Consider the following 13,660-nt stretch of genomic DNA (forward strand, 5'->3'; position numbering starts at 1 on the left):
TGTAAATTTACACGTAGTTACAGGAAGCTGCACAGCTCCTCTCCCTCCCCAGTCCCCCTGCTGCCAGGATCTAGCAGAACAATAATAGGGTGTCACAGGGCAACACTGAAAAGACACAGAAACCATCAAGACAAAACATTCTGCCACTGCAAGCTGCTGGCCTGTCCCATCTGCTCCTTTTAAACGCTGGAGCCATTAGCCCATTTTACTTTCTGTATTGTTGTTTGTCGTTTTAGGATAGTTATCTCTACCTCAGATCCTCTGGGTACAGTGGCTTAAGTCTGCAACCCCGGCACTCTGGAGGATGAGGCAGGAGGATTTGGAGTTCAAGGCCAGCCCAGGCTTCACAGTGAAACCGCCTCTCAGACGCATACAGAATGTAGCCTTTTAGGGTTGGCTCTTTCCACTCTTGGGTTTGAGCAGATAGCTAACATATTCCTCTTGCTGAGTCCTGGCCCACGGTATGGGTGTATGCTGGTTTAATCATCTCCCTACGGAGGTTGGTTGGTTCCGGCTCAGGTCTTCCTCGTGAAGCGGCCCTGAGCGTTCTGCCCATGCGCCTTCACTCTTCAGTTGTTGGTACAGTCCCCATAGGCAACCCCACCCACCCTGTTCTTCCTGATTGTTTATTCCTGCAGTGCACTAACCCGGGGATGTTTGTGTGCCAGTAAATGCTCCGGGCCAAGCTCTGAGTTGTGGAAATCCAATAAAAGCAAATTAGATGTTCCTGCGGAGCGTGTGGGGGTAGCAGCAGGAGGCACATGGGACGCTGAAATGACAGCACATGCCAGGCTGTGCTGCATCGTGGCCTTCCTGGAGGAACCTAGAGAGAGAAGAAGCAGAAGACCTGGGTGTCTGAGGGAAGGCCCTCTGGGGATCATGGGCTGTGGATTAATCTTTAATGATGGAGAATACTGATGATATTTTGGGTTTACTTAGGCTTACCATGAGACAAGCGATATTCTGATCCTTTGCCTGAATCAACCGCTTTTGGGGGGTAGCCTTGATTGTCATCTCAGTTTACAAATAAGGGAACAGAGAAAGTGACCCTTTGCCCATCATCACGTGCCTCACCTCGAGCTCCTCAGTGTGTGTGTGTGTGTGTGTGTGTGTGTGTGTGTGTGTGTGTGTGTGAGCGCGCGCACGTATGTGTAAGCCACAGGTCAGTGTTGGGCCGTCTTCATCAATCATGTCTTCACCTTATTTTATTTCATTGCAGCAGCTCTCTCCCCTAAATCTGTAACTTACCCTTTCTGCTAGAGTGACTGATGAGGAGGCCTGTCCCTGCTTCCTAGTATGGGGTTTTAGCTGCACACAGCAGCGACCTGGAATTTGCTCTGTAGACCAGGCTGGCCTTGAACTCCCAGATCTGCCTGCCTCTGCCTCCCAAGTGATTAATCACTCTAATTCTTTAAAGAAAACATTTTTTTTCGTCTGCACGTACGTCTATACCACCTATGAGCCTGTTGCCCTCGGAGGCCGGAAGAGGGATTTGGATCCTTGGAACTGTAATGAAGGGTCATAGGTGCCCTGTGGATGATGGGAACCAGACCCAGATCTTCTGCAAGAGCAACAGGTATTCTTAACTGTGGGGGCATCCCTAAGCCCTAGGGTGTTGATGTTTTTATTAGTGTCTCTGTGCATGATGTGTGGATAGGTTAGGGTTCGTGCTGGAGCAACAGAGGAACTTTATAGGGGCGGCTGTACCCCCCTTTTACCTTTATGTGGTAAGTCTAGTTGCCAGACTTGTGTAGCAAGCGCCTTTAATGTCTGAGCCACCTCCTCAATCTCTCAGTTAAACTCTATGTGTCGGAGCCGTAGCAGAGGACCATTTTCCGGGGCATGAGTAAATTCCAGTGTTTCTTAGGCTGCATCTCCACACAGTACTCTGTTTCGCCCAGTTCGTTCTGGGTCAAGGTTATCGATAAGATAAAATATGCTGTGGAGAAACAGCACTATCTCTGGTCACGCGGAGAAGGCACCGTGATGGATCTGGGGCCGGAGAGCCCGAACCAGGCTCACTACCTCACCTGCGCATGTGCAAGCCGAAGTCCTCTGGTCCTGTTTATCTGCCTGTGCAGCAAGGGCTGATGGCACTGAGCGTGCAGGGCCTCTGAGCCTGCTGCACATAATGAATGTGGTTTTGTTTTCTCGGAATTGCTGCGTACCAGGAAAGCCACGGCCCCGCTCAGCTTTCTCCTTGGTGACTAAACACGAAATATGTGTTCAGTGCGCTGAAGGTCGCCCACCCTCCGAGCCTCATCATTCATATTTAAAGAGCACCGCACTGAAAACCTGGCCCGTCGGCTTATTCCTTTTTCTTTTGAAATCCACATGCAGACTTCATAATATCAGTGTTTCCAGCCCTGGGGTGATTGGCAGAGCAAAAAAGCTCTCCGAATCAAAGCCTCCTGACTGGATTCTTCTCTGGGCCTACACACCCAGCTGGTTGAGCAGGGCCAGATGTCTCATCTCCCAGGACCGCACACCCATGAAAGGGGGGTGCCAGTTCTGGCTGTCTTCCCACTGACCACCCTCAGGAGGATCACCCAGAACACGTGTCATGAATTTGAAGATCTGTCCAAATATGACCTGCTGTAATAAACTGAGTCCTAGCTCAGGACCGTGAAACTGAAACCAACCCTTGAAGAGGATACCAGCGAGGAAGTAGTTCTACTAGGTAGAGGAGGAGAGTTTTGGTGTTTGCTCCCCGGAGACATGGTTTTCAAAGTCACTGGAGCGTTCTCTTTGTTTTCTGAACCTGAGATAATATTAGAAGCTGTGTGATAGGCAGGGTGCCCAGCCCTGGCTGACTCTTGGAGGTGTGGCCTTTGTATCCCAGTCAGGGCCTCAGAACTCGGGCAGGCTTTGTGGTACTTCTCCTTGTCCCGGGACAAACAGGTGCTCTGCTTTTTTGAGGCCCGGGCTACCTCTTGATCTGAGCGGCAGGGCTTACAAATGTCAGATGGGTCCATGTGAGGGCTCAAAGTGACTCGTGGGGTACTCTCCCAGCACGACAGCTGTGACCATCTTCATCACAGCAGCTGCTGGAAAGAGTCCCTCAAAGGACAGTCGGGTGTCCATGTTCCCTGTGGAAGAAGGCGGGGCTGAGTAACCAGCCACTCACCTGAGATTCCAGCCCTTTTCTATACCTCCCTGCCAGGTGTAACTCCTGCGGGAGGAAGAGAGCAGTACAATGTGGAAGGTTAATTGAAGGGGCAGGGGCTGGGGTGGGGCGTGAGTCCATGTATGCAGCTGTGCAGAAGCTGGCATCCATGCGTGGGTGAAACTTTGCAATGTTGCATTTGTTTGGGGTCACTCACGGTCCTATACCTAACCCCTCAGCCACGCTTGTTAAGCCCAGACTCGCTGGTTCCCCAAGGTAGTCTTTGGTAGGATCATGCTTTGGCCCATCACTGGTGCCCTGTGGGGTAAATAGACATTTATTTGTTCACATCTCCGCAGGAAGTGGTCACTAAACATTGGCCAAAATATATTATGTGCATGAAATTGTGAAAGAATTCAGTTTAAAAAGGGGAAACTATTTTTTTATGAGTTTATCTGTGTGTCTCTCTCTGTGGTAAAGTCAAATGTGTGTCTATGCATATGCAATGTGGAGGCCAAAGGTGGACATTGGGTGTCTTCCTCACTCTCCATCTTATTTCTTTGAGGCAGGGTCTCTCACTGAACCTGGAGTTCATTGATTGGCTAGTCTGCTGGCCAGCAGCACTGGGGAATGTTCTGTCTGATTCCTCAGCTCTTACAGACACATGCTGCTATGCCCAGCATCTTACATGCATGCTGAGTATTGAACTCAGGTCCTCAAGCTTCTGTGACTAGCAAGTTACCCACGGAGCCTTCTCTCCAGCCTCATCTTGATCATAATTCTTGATTGGATGGGACCCTCCTTGAATAGTGATGACCGAGTTTTACTGTAGCAGCCTAATTTCAGGAAACCTTAGAATCTTGCTGATGATGCCTGGTACCTGGCCCAGATAGAAAAAAAAATGCTTTCCAAGTGAGTGTTGCAAGCCCTTGAAATTGCAAACTGCCCAAGACTTCTAAGACCTTTGGTTCTAAATTTTCTCTTTGATGGTGGAGTGGGTACACAGAGAAAAACAGCAAATGCCGCTCAAAACACTTCCTGGTTTGGTGAAAAGCCGCGGTCATCAGGTGGAAAACAAGGCAATGGAGAGGCAAACGGAAGATACACACATCCCAGCGGCCTTGGGCATGGAAGGTCTGACAAGCACCAGGCAAAAGGGTCAGGTACCAGCTTCTGCAGTTGAGGCTATTTCTTCAATCCCATGCAAATTCTTTGCTCATTATTGACACGTGGGAAAAAATGGTTGGGCCCTCTGTTTACATCACAGGCTCTCCACAGGGTCTAGAGCACGGGCTCACACACAGGGGCCATTCAAAGCTCAAAGACCGATGGCAAATTCCTCCGACTCTCTTCCTGAACGGACAGGGCAAGTGGCCGCCAGCGGTCAGGACCCAGTCCCCAGCCACACTTTCCTCACTGCCCAAAGCAGGAAGCCTGGGCCTTTACCTGGCCTCACTGTGGCTTGGACATTTTCCATCACTGTCTTTCTCTCCCTCCTCCTTTTCAATCTTCGTGGCTGTCCTACAAGCACAGACTGAGGGCTCTTTTTCTCATCTGGCCTTTCTCTCCAGGCCCACATTTACCTCTGTTATTGGTGAAAGCAATTTTACTGTAGAGGCGATCATGGAAACAATCTCCTCTTTCAACTATGCAGTCTGATGAGTTAGCTGTCCCTCTGGTGCCTTGAGCATCACAATGTCCAAAAGTGATCCGTGCTCTGTCTTGTGATGGCCCACCCTCCTCCCATTCTCCCCTGAATCGGCGAGGAGCCAGACATTCACAGATAGCGTCCTTCCTTTCTGCAGGGTTTCAGCTCTCCTCCCGAGGGTGCCACCCCACCACCGGAGACCAGAATGGTTCCATCTTACTACATCACCTAAGTGGCTGCTGTGTGGGTTCAGCGGCCTCCAGTCCATGCTCAGAATTCCTACCAGGTGCTCTCCTGACTCAGCAAGCCTCCCCATCAGACTCCCCAGTCTGTCCACATTTGCCTTCCCCAGAGTACTCTAAGGCTTGTGTTCCTGTCCTGGTGGTTTTCTGGATTTTTCCTCCCTCTTACTTGGAGGCTCTTTTGAGTAGCAGCCTCTGTGCCACCCCCTGGAGAGTCTAGTTCTCCTAATACCAGCAAGGCAGCAGGAGCTGTGGGTGCCGGGGGTGGAAGAGAGGGCCTTGGGCATGCAAAGCAAGTGCTTTACCCCAGAGCTGCAGACACACAGGTGTTTTTCTTTTTTTGTATGTCATCTATGATCACCATAGCAACCTATACTGAGAAGCAGCCTTGTTTCTCAGTCTCAGTTACCGACATCCAATCAAAGGCCAAGGTTATTAAATAGAAAACTCCGAATGTAAATTTCTGAGTTTTAAATTAAACGCCTTCTCAGCAGCTTGCTCACTCTGTCCTGCTGAGTCACCCTCTCTTCAGTGTATCCACATGGTATACACTACCTGCCTGTAAGCCACTTAGCGCTGTTGGTCTTCAGTCTCCCACTATGTATTGAAACTCTGTGTTCACGTCACCCTGTTTTCCTCAGAGTGCAGGGGGTGTTGGAAAATTAGATGCCAAGGAGAAGTTGTAAAATTCTCCTTGCATCAAGGGACCAACTACAGTCACAGAACTTTCATTACGGTATTGCTTTGACTGTCCCATTACTATTATTGTTTCTTACTTCAGTTCATTTTATAAGTTGACTTTATCATAGGTAGCATGTGTATATAAAAACATGGTATATACAGGGTCCAATGTTTGTGGTCTCAGGTATCCTCTCTGGTCTTGGGAAAGTGGGTAAGTATGTTGAATTTCACATTTTGGGGCTAGTTGAGATTGTTCTGAACTGTTGACTGTGTTTCCTGTTCTTTTTCTGTTTGTTTGTTTTCTGAGACAGGGTTTCTTCTCTGTGTAGCCTTGGCTGTCCTGGACTCCCTTTGTAGACCAGGGTGGCCTTGAACTCACAGAGATCCTCCCGCCCCTGCCTTCCTGTGTCCTGGGATTTCAGGCGCACACCACCATGCCTGGCTTCAGGTTCTTTATTTTAGAACTATGCACTGAGCAGACCCTATGGGCCACAGATAGTGTGAAGGCACCAGGCTACACAATGGGTCCTGTCTGGGAACTCACAGGCTGGTGGGGGAGGTGTGTTTAATAGACAGAGGTAGAATACTCATTTCTGAGAAGTGGGCCCACGCAGCCATCAAACGTCATGCTCAGGCTCTTCGGGGCCCGCCACTGAGCAGCTGCACAGGCCAATGGTACTCACTACGCCCTTAGAGGGCGGGGCCTCCTGCCAGGCTACTGTTGTCTCAACTGTAACTGCTGTGTCTTAGTTAGGAAAAGCACTCCATGCCCATCACGCGGTCCCTCACCACCTGACGAGGGATTGACCCAGGTGCTGACCATGACAAACAGGGGGGCCGCCCAGAAAGCTGTCCCACCCACAACATACAGGAAGAAAGCATCCATCCCCTTGATGTTTGCTCATTCATATTTTCTTGAAACAGGATCTCTAGTTGGCCAAGGCAGGCCAGTCACTCATGATCCTCCTTGCTTACATCTAATGCTTCTGGAATGTTCTTTTTTGTTTTGGTTGAGGGAAGTGGGGATGAGGATGATGGGGTCTCATGTATTTCAGACTGGCTGGAACTCATCACATAACCAAGGATGACCTCGAATGTCTGGTCTTTCTGCCCCCACCTCCCAAGTGCTGGGATTACAGGCATGCGCCATCACGCCTCATTTCATGCAGTGTTGGGGAACTGAACTCAGAAATCCCTGCATGATAAATAAGCGTTCTACCATCTGAGCAACACATGACCCCTTTTAAATTCTCAGAATATCTGCCAATTTTCAAACCTCCCATTGACCTGACAGTTAGTTGTTTTGTTGCACATGCTACTTCGTGACTCTAACAGAAAGCACGTGAGTTAGCCACTCCATAGGGAAGGGGATGGCAATGGGGGAGAAGTGCAGATCTGGACCATTTCACTGATTCCCGGCCTACATTATCAGCACTGCTCCTGCTTTTGCAGGGACGGCAGACTAGTGCCCCCTGCTGGTCTTGCCAGGTAAGATGGAGACTCACTAAAATGCCCACCCTAACTGAACTAACTGAAGAGCTCTGAAAGAATCTTTTCTTTCTTTCTTTCTTTCTTTCTTTCTTTCTTTCTTTCTTTCTTTCTTTCTTTCTTTCTTTCTTTCTCTTTCTTTCTTTCTTTTTTCTTTTTTTACCACAAGCAACAATTTTTTCAAGAGAATCTTATTAAAGTCTTTTTTCTTTTTTTACCACAAGCAACAATTTTTTCAAGAGAATCTTATTAAAGTCAGGAGTAGTTTTGCACACCTTTGATGGTAGTGCTCAGGTGCTGAGGCAAGAGGATCACAATGAGTTACAGGCCAGTTACAAGGCAGTGTGTGCGCTGGGGGATGGAGCGGGGACAAGGGATGAGGACAGGATCTTGTCAGATTCCCTACAGAGCCTAGCACGTGTATGAATTATCACAGGGCCTCAGCTGTGCAATGTGAAGACAGATGTGCGGATGATGTGAGTGTAAAACTAACTCACACGACCAGGGCTTCACAGGAAGACTTAGTCCATCTAAGGAAGAAGGCACCCACAAAACACAATAGTCTTGTGTTTAAATTAAAATCCTCTGGAATTTGCTCTCTCACTGGGCTATCCTTGTAAAAATACAACATGTAGAGTGTTTTTCTCCTGGGGAAACAGGTAGAAAAAGAAAAGGTTTTAAAAACCTCTTTCTCAATTTCCTTCTGAAAGAGAATGAAAAGGTATGTTTTCCCCATTTCTAACTGGACCACCCTGGGCCTCTGGGTCACTGGGTCACCTGGGGTGACTTCTTTCTTGGCGAGGGGAATCCTGTGCATAGTGGATTCTCACGATAGTGCTATGTTTTGAAAGCATGAAATGATCAAGCCTCAAAGGTTCTGACTCAGCAGGAGTCTGAGGCCTACACTCCTCACTCAAAAGAAAACAAGCTTCCTAAGTGCTTTTGTGGCGGAGATTATCAAAGGAGCCCTGGGCCTCATGACACTGACTGGCTCCTTGCTTTTTATGTTGTGGTCCAGGCACCTCCTCACAAGCCTTTGGGAGGTACCATTAGTGATAGAAACCATCTGCTCTTAAAAACCAAACCAAACCCCAGACAATAAATGGCACTGCATATCAAGCAGGCAGGTGGGGAAAGAAGACGATTTGGAGGACTTGGTTTACTTCCTCCACCACGTGGGCCCTGGTGATGGCACTCAGGCCATCAAGCTTGGTTGCAGACCCTTTCACCCTTGCTCACTTAATTCTTGTACCTTTAATTCTTAATTCAACTTTCCTTCCCACTGTTTTCTTTCGGACTTGGTTAACAGTAACTAACACAAAGTCAGACAGTTGTACAACTTTAAGGACACATAAGCTGGGTGTGTGTGATGGTTCGCTCCCCAGCAATTGGAGGCTGGAACAGGAAGATACCATGAGCTCAAGGTCAGTGTAAAACCCTGCCCCCAAAAAGAAACACATAAAATAAAGACATTTGGCCAAAGAGTTCTGTCCTTGATCTACAACAACAACAAAACAGCAGGAGGACTAAGGGAACAGGAGCAAGCACACTTTTAGAGGTGAAAAACACGGTTTGGATTTTTTTTTTATTAGTGGTATGATGGTACACGTCTACAATCATTCTGGCACTTGGAGGCAGAAACAGGAAGATCACAGCAAATTCATGGCTAGCCTGGGCTACAGAGTAAGACCCTGTCCAAAAAAGCAAAACCAAAAGAAAATTTCACTACATTAACTCTTTGGATCAGAACTATCATCACCATGTTATAAACCATAAAGACCACTAGCCTATGTAGACATGCATGTATCTACATGTATACAGAAGCACAGCATGCATGCGTTTGCAAGCCAGCAGATATCACTTAGGATTCTGAGGGACTTTCTGGTATTGCTATAATTCAACAGGAACATAAAAGCAGAACATGAAAGTAACAAAATCGATGGCCTGCATCCTCCGTTCTTTTTGAAGGGTCAGCTTCAACTTGACATCCTCTGGCTTCAGTCTCTCCCGTGCTGCTGGGAAGACAGGCACACACTGCCACACCTTGCACTCTAGGCTTACTGTAAGGTCCAAACAGATCTGTGTGAACACAAAAGCTGTTTGGGGAACCAAAATCACAAGTATTCACACAGGACAGAATCACATTAAGTCGACTGTTCAGAAGGAGGGAAACACAGGAGAGGGGCACAGCAGATCACGTTACAACCCCACAACACTCAAAGCTTGAAATATACACAACCTTCAGTGGCTGTCACAGCTACATCCTCCAAAAAACACAAGAACAGAAAACAGAAGGGTGAGGAAATTCAAGGATGAAAACTCAAGTATTCAGCATGCTTAGGACTGGAACCCAGGCTCTTCACGATGTAGATCTTCTCTGTGGTGTGTTCTAGACCGACCTAACCCAACTGCAGCACACCATCTGTCTCCACTCAGCAGTAACTCCTGACTCAGGCAAGGAGAACTTGTGTGGCAGCAGTCCTCTGATGCATGGAATAGGCTGTTCCCAGCCAAGGTCAAGAGTATTCATAAAAGCCATATGCTTCTGGGCATGGCAGTATACACCTGTAATCCCAGCACTCAGGAAGCTAAGGCAGGAGGAGCTCAGATTCAGGCCTGACCAGGCTCTAATGGCAAGGCCATCTCAAAAAATGTAATGAAAAATTAAACCATAACCAAAGCAAAAATAAAATACAAACCAGCTGTGTCAGAGATAGAGGGAATCAAAATCCAAAAAGGACTGCTCCCTCCTGGGGATGAGAAAGTGCTCTGGGAGGACTGGCTACGCCTGGGATCCCACATATTTATTTTAGGTTTTGTCTGGGCATCAGGGTAATAGCAGGGCTGAGTGATGCTCTGAAGAAATGGGACAGCAGTTCAGTGTCTCACAGGGATGGGTCAGGTTTCATCTCAGTTTGGTGGTTTCTGGGTCTTAAGGGCCATCTTTAGTGTAGGAAGGTTTGGTGGCTCCCCATCTCTGTAACCCAGGCAGCCACAGTTCTCTTGGGGCAGTACCTTCAAAGCGCTGGGCAGCAGGGCCAGACACAACTGTATCATCTGGTCTTATGAACCTCCAAACCTGTCTAATTTTTTGGTTAATGTGTACAAGTGTTTCGCCTGCCTACATGTGCACCACATTCAAACTGGCCACAGAGGCCAGAAGAGGGTGTTGGATTCCCTGGAACCAGAATTATAGACAGTTGTGAACTACAATGTGGGTGCTAGGAACTGGACCTCTAGAGGAGCAGCCAATGCTCTTTACCACTGGGCCATCTCTCTAGCCCCGCCTCCCCTTTAAAAGCTGGTGACAGTGGAGGACTGTGGCACTAGGTGTGCAAGAAGGAATGGGGACAGTGTCTGGAGCCCACTCCACTCCATAATCCCCACTCTGGCTAGTTTGGGGCTAAGATACAGAAAGATCCATCATTTTTTACTGGCCATGGTGCTTTGGGAGGTGGATGGAAAGCAGGATTTTTACCAAGTATAGCAAAGTCTCGTCTGTATGCAGGAAAGACATGGTTAGATGTCCGAGTCAACATGTTTCTTGGGTGAATTTTGGGTTTGAATTATGGTTTTTACCCAGATTCTAAGACTCTTGAAAGTAAGTTCCCATCCGACTTCCCCATAAGGATATATACCCTCAGCTGACATACAGAATGTTAAGAGCACAATTCTGACAAGTGCTTTAGAAGTATGCCTTTTCCACACTTTCATTTTAAGATTTCTAAAGCAGCAGTTCCCCCAAAAGTGTTACATACACACTCATATGCGGGCACATACACTTTAAGACAGTCTTATTATATTATGTATCCTTGGCTAGACTGGAACTCACTATGTAGACTGAACTGGCCCTGAACTCAGAGATCCGTGTGCCTATACCTCCCAAGTGCTGGTATCCAAAGCATGAGCCACTATACCCAGCTGCACTACATTTCTGAAAAATGAGCTCAGCAGTCTTCCTGCTTGGTTACTTTAAAGTTACATGAAAGATGAATTAGATATCTGACAACTTAGAGAAAAACTATTGCCTAGGCCAACTAAGTGTAGGTCAGTAAGATGGTTCAGTCTTTATTGTCAGCTTGATTAACAATCATGAAAACACTCCTCTGGATCTGTCTATGAGGATGTTTCCAGAAAGGTTTAAGCAGGAAGACCCGCCCTGACTTCGGGTTATCTCCATCCTGTAGGATGGGCACCTGGAGCTAAGCAGCATCATCTCTCTCCTTCCTGTCTGTGGATGCCATGTGACCCGTGTGACCAGATGCTACCGCAAGCTCCTGCCACAACATCTATACTTTCAAACTATGAGACAAACCCATACTCCCTCAAGGTGTTTCTGCTAGGAATTTTGTCACCACCAAGAGTGAGCGACATGCTATTTGCCATTACTGGTCCATATCCAGGGCCTCAGAGCAGTCTGCAAATTCTTCCCCTTCACCCAGTGAGCACAATAGCCAGATGGTTTAGAGTAGGCAAGACACACAGTTTCTGAGAAGCGAATTGCTAGCGTTTATTTATTTATTTATTTTTTAAAGTAAAGCTACCTTACAGCGATGGAAGCATGAGTGAAAGCTTGCTGACTCTGGAGGCAACTTAACAGACCCTCTGCTGTTAAAGGTGCAGATGCTTGACTTTCCGAACAGCTGTTTCATCTCGGCATTTCTTGTATATGTCTTTGTGTGGTGCCTGGAATCAAAGGGTCTGCAAAATAAAAAGATTTTAGTGTTGGGCTCATCATTAGGAAAAGAGCAAGCCCCAACAAAACTGACTGAGAAGGAAGACACTGGGCAGTGGCCTGACCTGTCTTCCTGTTTCCCACTGAGCCACGATTTACTGGACTCCACTGCTCACTTGTGTGACCTTTCCGGTTTTACAATTACTCCCCAGGATGCAAACGGGTCACCTCCAGCAACATTACTAGTAACTTGAGGTTTTGTAGCAGTACTTAGTGTCCAACAGAAACCACTCCGTCTGCCAAACAATATCTTGACTGCAAAGCTTCTCTGACTGTTGGTGGATCGACAATGACACGGCACAGCCATTATCACCGTGGCAACAGTACCCAGGAACTATCAGAGGAAAATTGCACATGGAACCGCTGGCCCTTGAGCAGGCATGCCTCAGCTTCCTCTGGAGTATGCTTTCTCTGCAAGTCTGGTGTGCTCTAGGGTACCACCAACCCAGTGCAGGTCCAAGACTACAGATCAGGCAGCATGTCACCAAGCCCTGGTGCTACCAGTAAGAGCACTTACCATGTCTAGAGCTCTGTTTTGGGGGGTAAGTGGGTGTCAAGCAATATAGAAAACGAGGAGCAGAGCATGCAGCAGGCAGGCCTTCTCTCTCTTCTGCACCAACACAAGCAGGCGTGCCTGTACTTTTGTGCAAGAACTCCACCCAGTGGCCACCTTCACCTGCTCTGGAATTCACCGACAGCACACTCTTTTATTATTACTTGTGCGCACGTGCTGGGGATGGAGTTCGGGACATCGCTTACACTAGTAAGGCGATCTGCTACTGAGTTATCTCCTCACATGCGGTTTTTTTCCTCTTTAAAGCGTCTTGCTATATGGCCCCGGGCTCGTTTAGAACGCCTCAGTTCAACAGCTTCTGGAGTGCTGGCATTGTGCAGACAACTCCACGGGGCCCGGCGCCCATCAATTTCCTAGTTGTTTCAATAAACCTTCCTGACCCCGCTACAAGCGGTTAGGTGGACAGAAGGGTCACCGAGCCCCAAAACCCGCCGTCCCACCACTACAGCATTTTATACGTTTCTAAGAAAAAGAACATCAATCTAGAGGCCAGGGAGATGGCTCAGTGGGTACGAAGGATTTTTACCCTGCAAACGCGAGTTCTATCACTGGATCCGTAGTAAAAGGCGAAAGTAGGGACTTGACTACCCAAAGCTGCCCTCTGACTTCCACTCACACACTGTGCCAGGTGCATGCACACAGATCATACAGACACATAATAGTTATATTTTTATATTCAGAAAAATCATCCTAGAGCAGGAATCCCACGCGAGGCAGCAGGGCACGGCGTGGCTGGCGCCCCGGGGAGGCCAGGACACGCCGAGTTCGAGGCTCACCTCAGCGGGTGAGGCGCGGATGCCCACCATCTCCCTGGCCCACGCCATCGCAGGACTGCCGGCCGCGTTACCGTAGGTGGGGGGGGGGAATCTGCCGCCAACGGAACCGGAAGTTGCGTCTGGAAGTCCCTCTTTTCCGGCGGGCCGCGGGCCGCAGGAGCCCCGCCTAACGCCGATCCTGTCACCCTCTAGTATCCGGGAAGGCCTCCACCGCTCACGTGAAGAAAGTCGTCTTCCTGTAGTCGCGTCTCAGGAGGGCCCTCATTGTGACCTGATGGACGTCCAGCTTGTCCAATCAACACTCAAAGCGGTCGTCCACGCTTGCTAGCAAGCCCGTAGGACGCGGTTTCCAGGGACGGCCCACCGCTGCGGTCTAGGCAACATGATTGGCGGAGTCGAGACGGTATTGT

The 13,660-nt window shown here is 48.4% G+C and overlaps 1 long non-coding RNA gene and 1 other non-coding gene across 4 annotated transcripts; both read right to left on the bottom strand.

Annotated features, from left to right (window-relative positions):
• Positions 1-8,703: 8,703 nt before the first annotated feature.
• On the bottom strand, positions 8,704-13,582 carry LOC110554380 (uncharacterized). Of its 3 annotated transcripts, none has more exons than XR_009593074.1 (3): positions 13,251-13,582; positions 11,710-11,866; positions 8,704-9,261 (listed from the first exon to the last, which is right to left on the bottom strand). It is a non-coding gene; the product is annotated as an uncharacterized LOC110554380 (long non-coding RNA). The 3 variants fall into 3 exon arrangements; XR_009593073.1 differs by having other exon boundaries at positions 8,705-9,225; XR_002476776.2 differs by having other exon boundaries at positions 8,705-9,244; positions 13,251-13,580.
• Positions 12,097-12,371, bottom strand: LOC132655636 (small Cajal body-specific RNA 13). The gene has a single exon (XR_009593425.1). It is a non-coding gene; the product is annotated as a small Cajal body-specific RNA 13 (non-coding RNA).
• Positions 13,583-13,660: the final 78 nt, after the last annotated feature.

This window comes from Meriones unguiculatus, chromosome 7 (assembly GCF_030254825.1).
Source record: "Meriones unguiculatus strain TT.TT164.6M chromosome 7, Bangor_MerUng_6.1, whole genome shotgun sequence".
Taxonomy (NCBI): Eukaryota; Metazoa; Chordata; class Mammalia; order Rodentia; family Muridae; genus Meriones; species Meriones unguiculatus.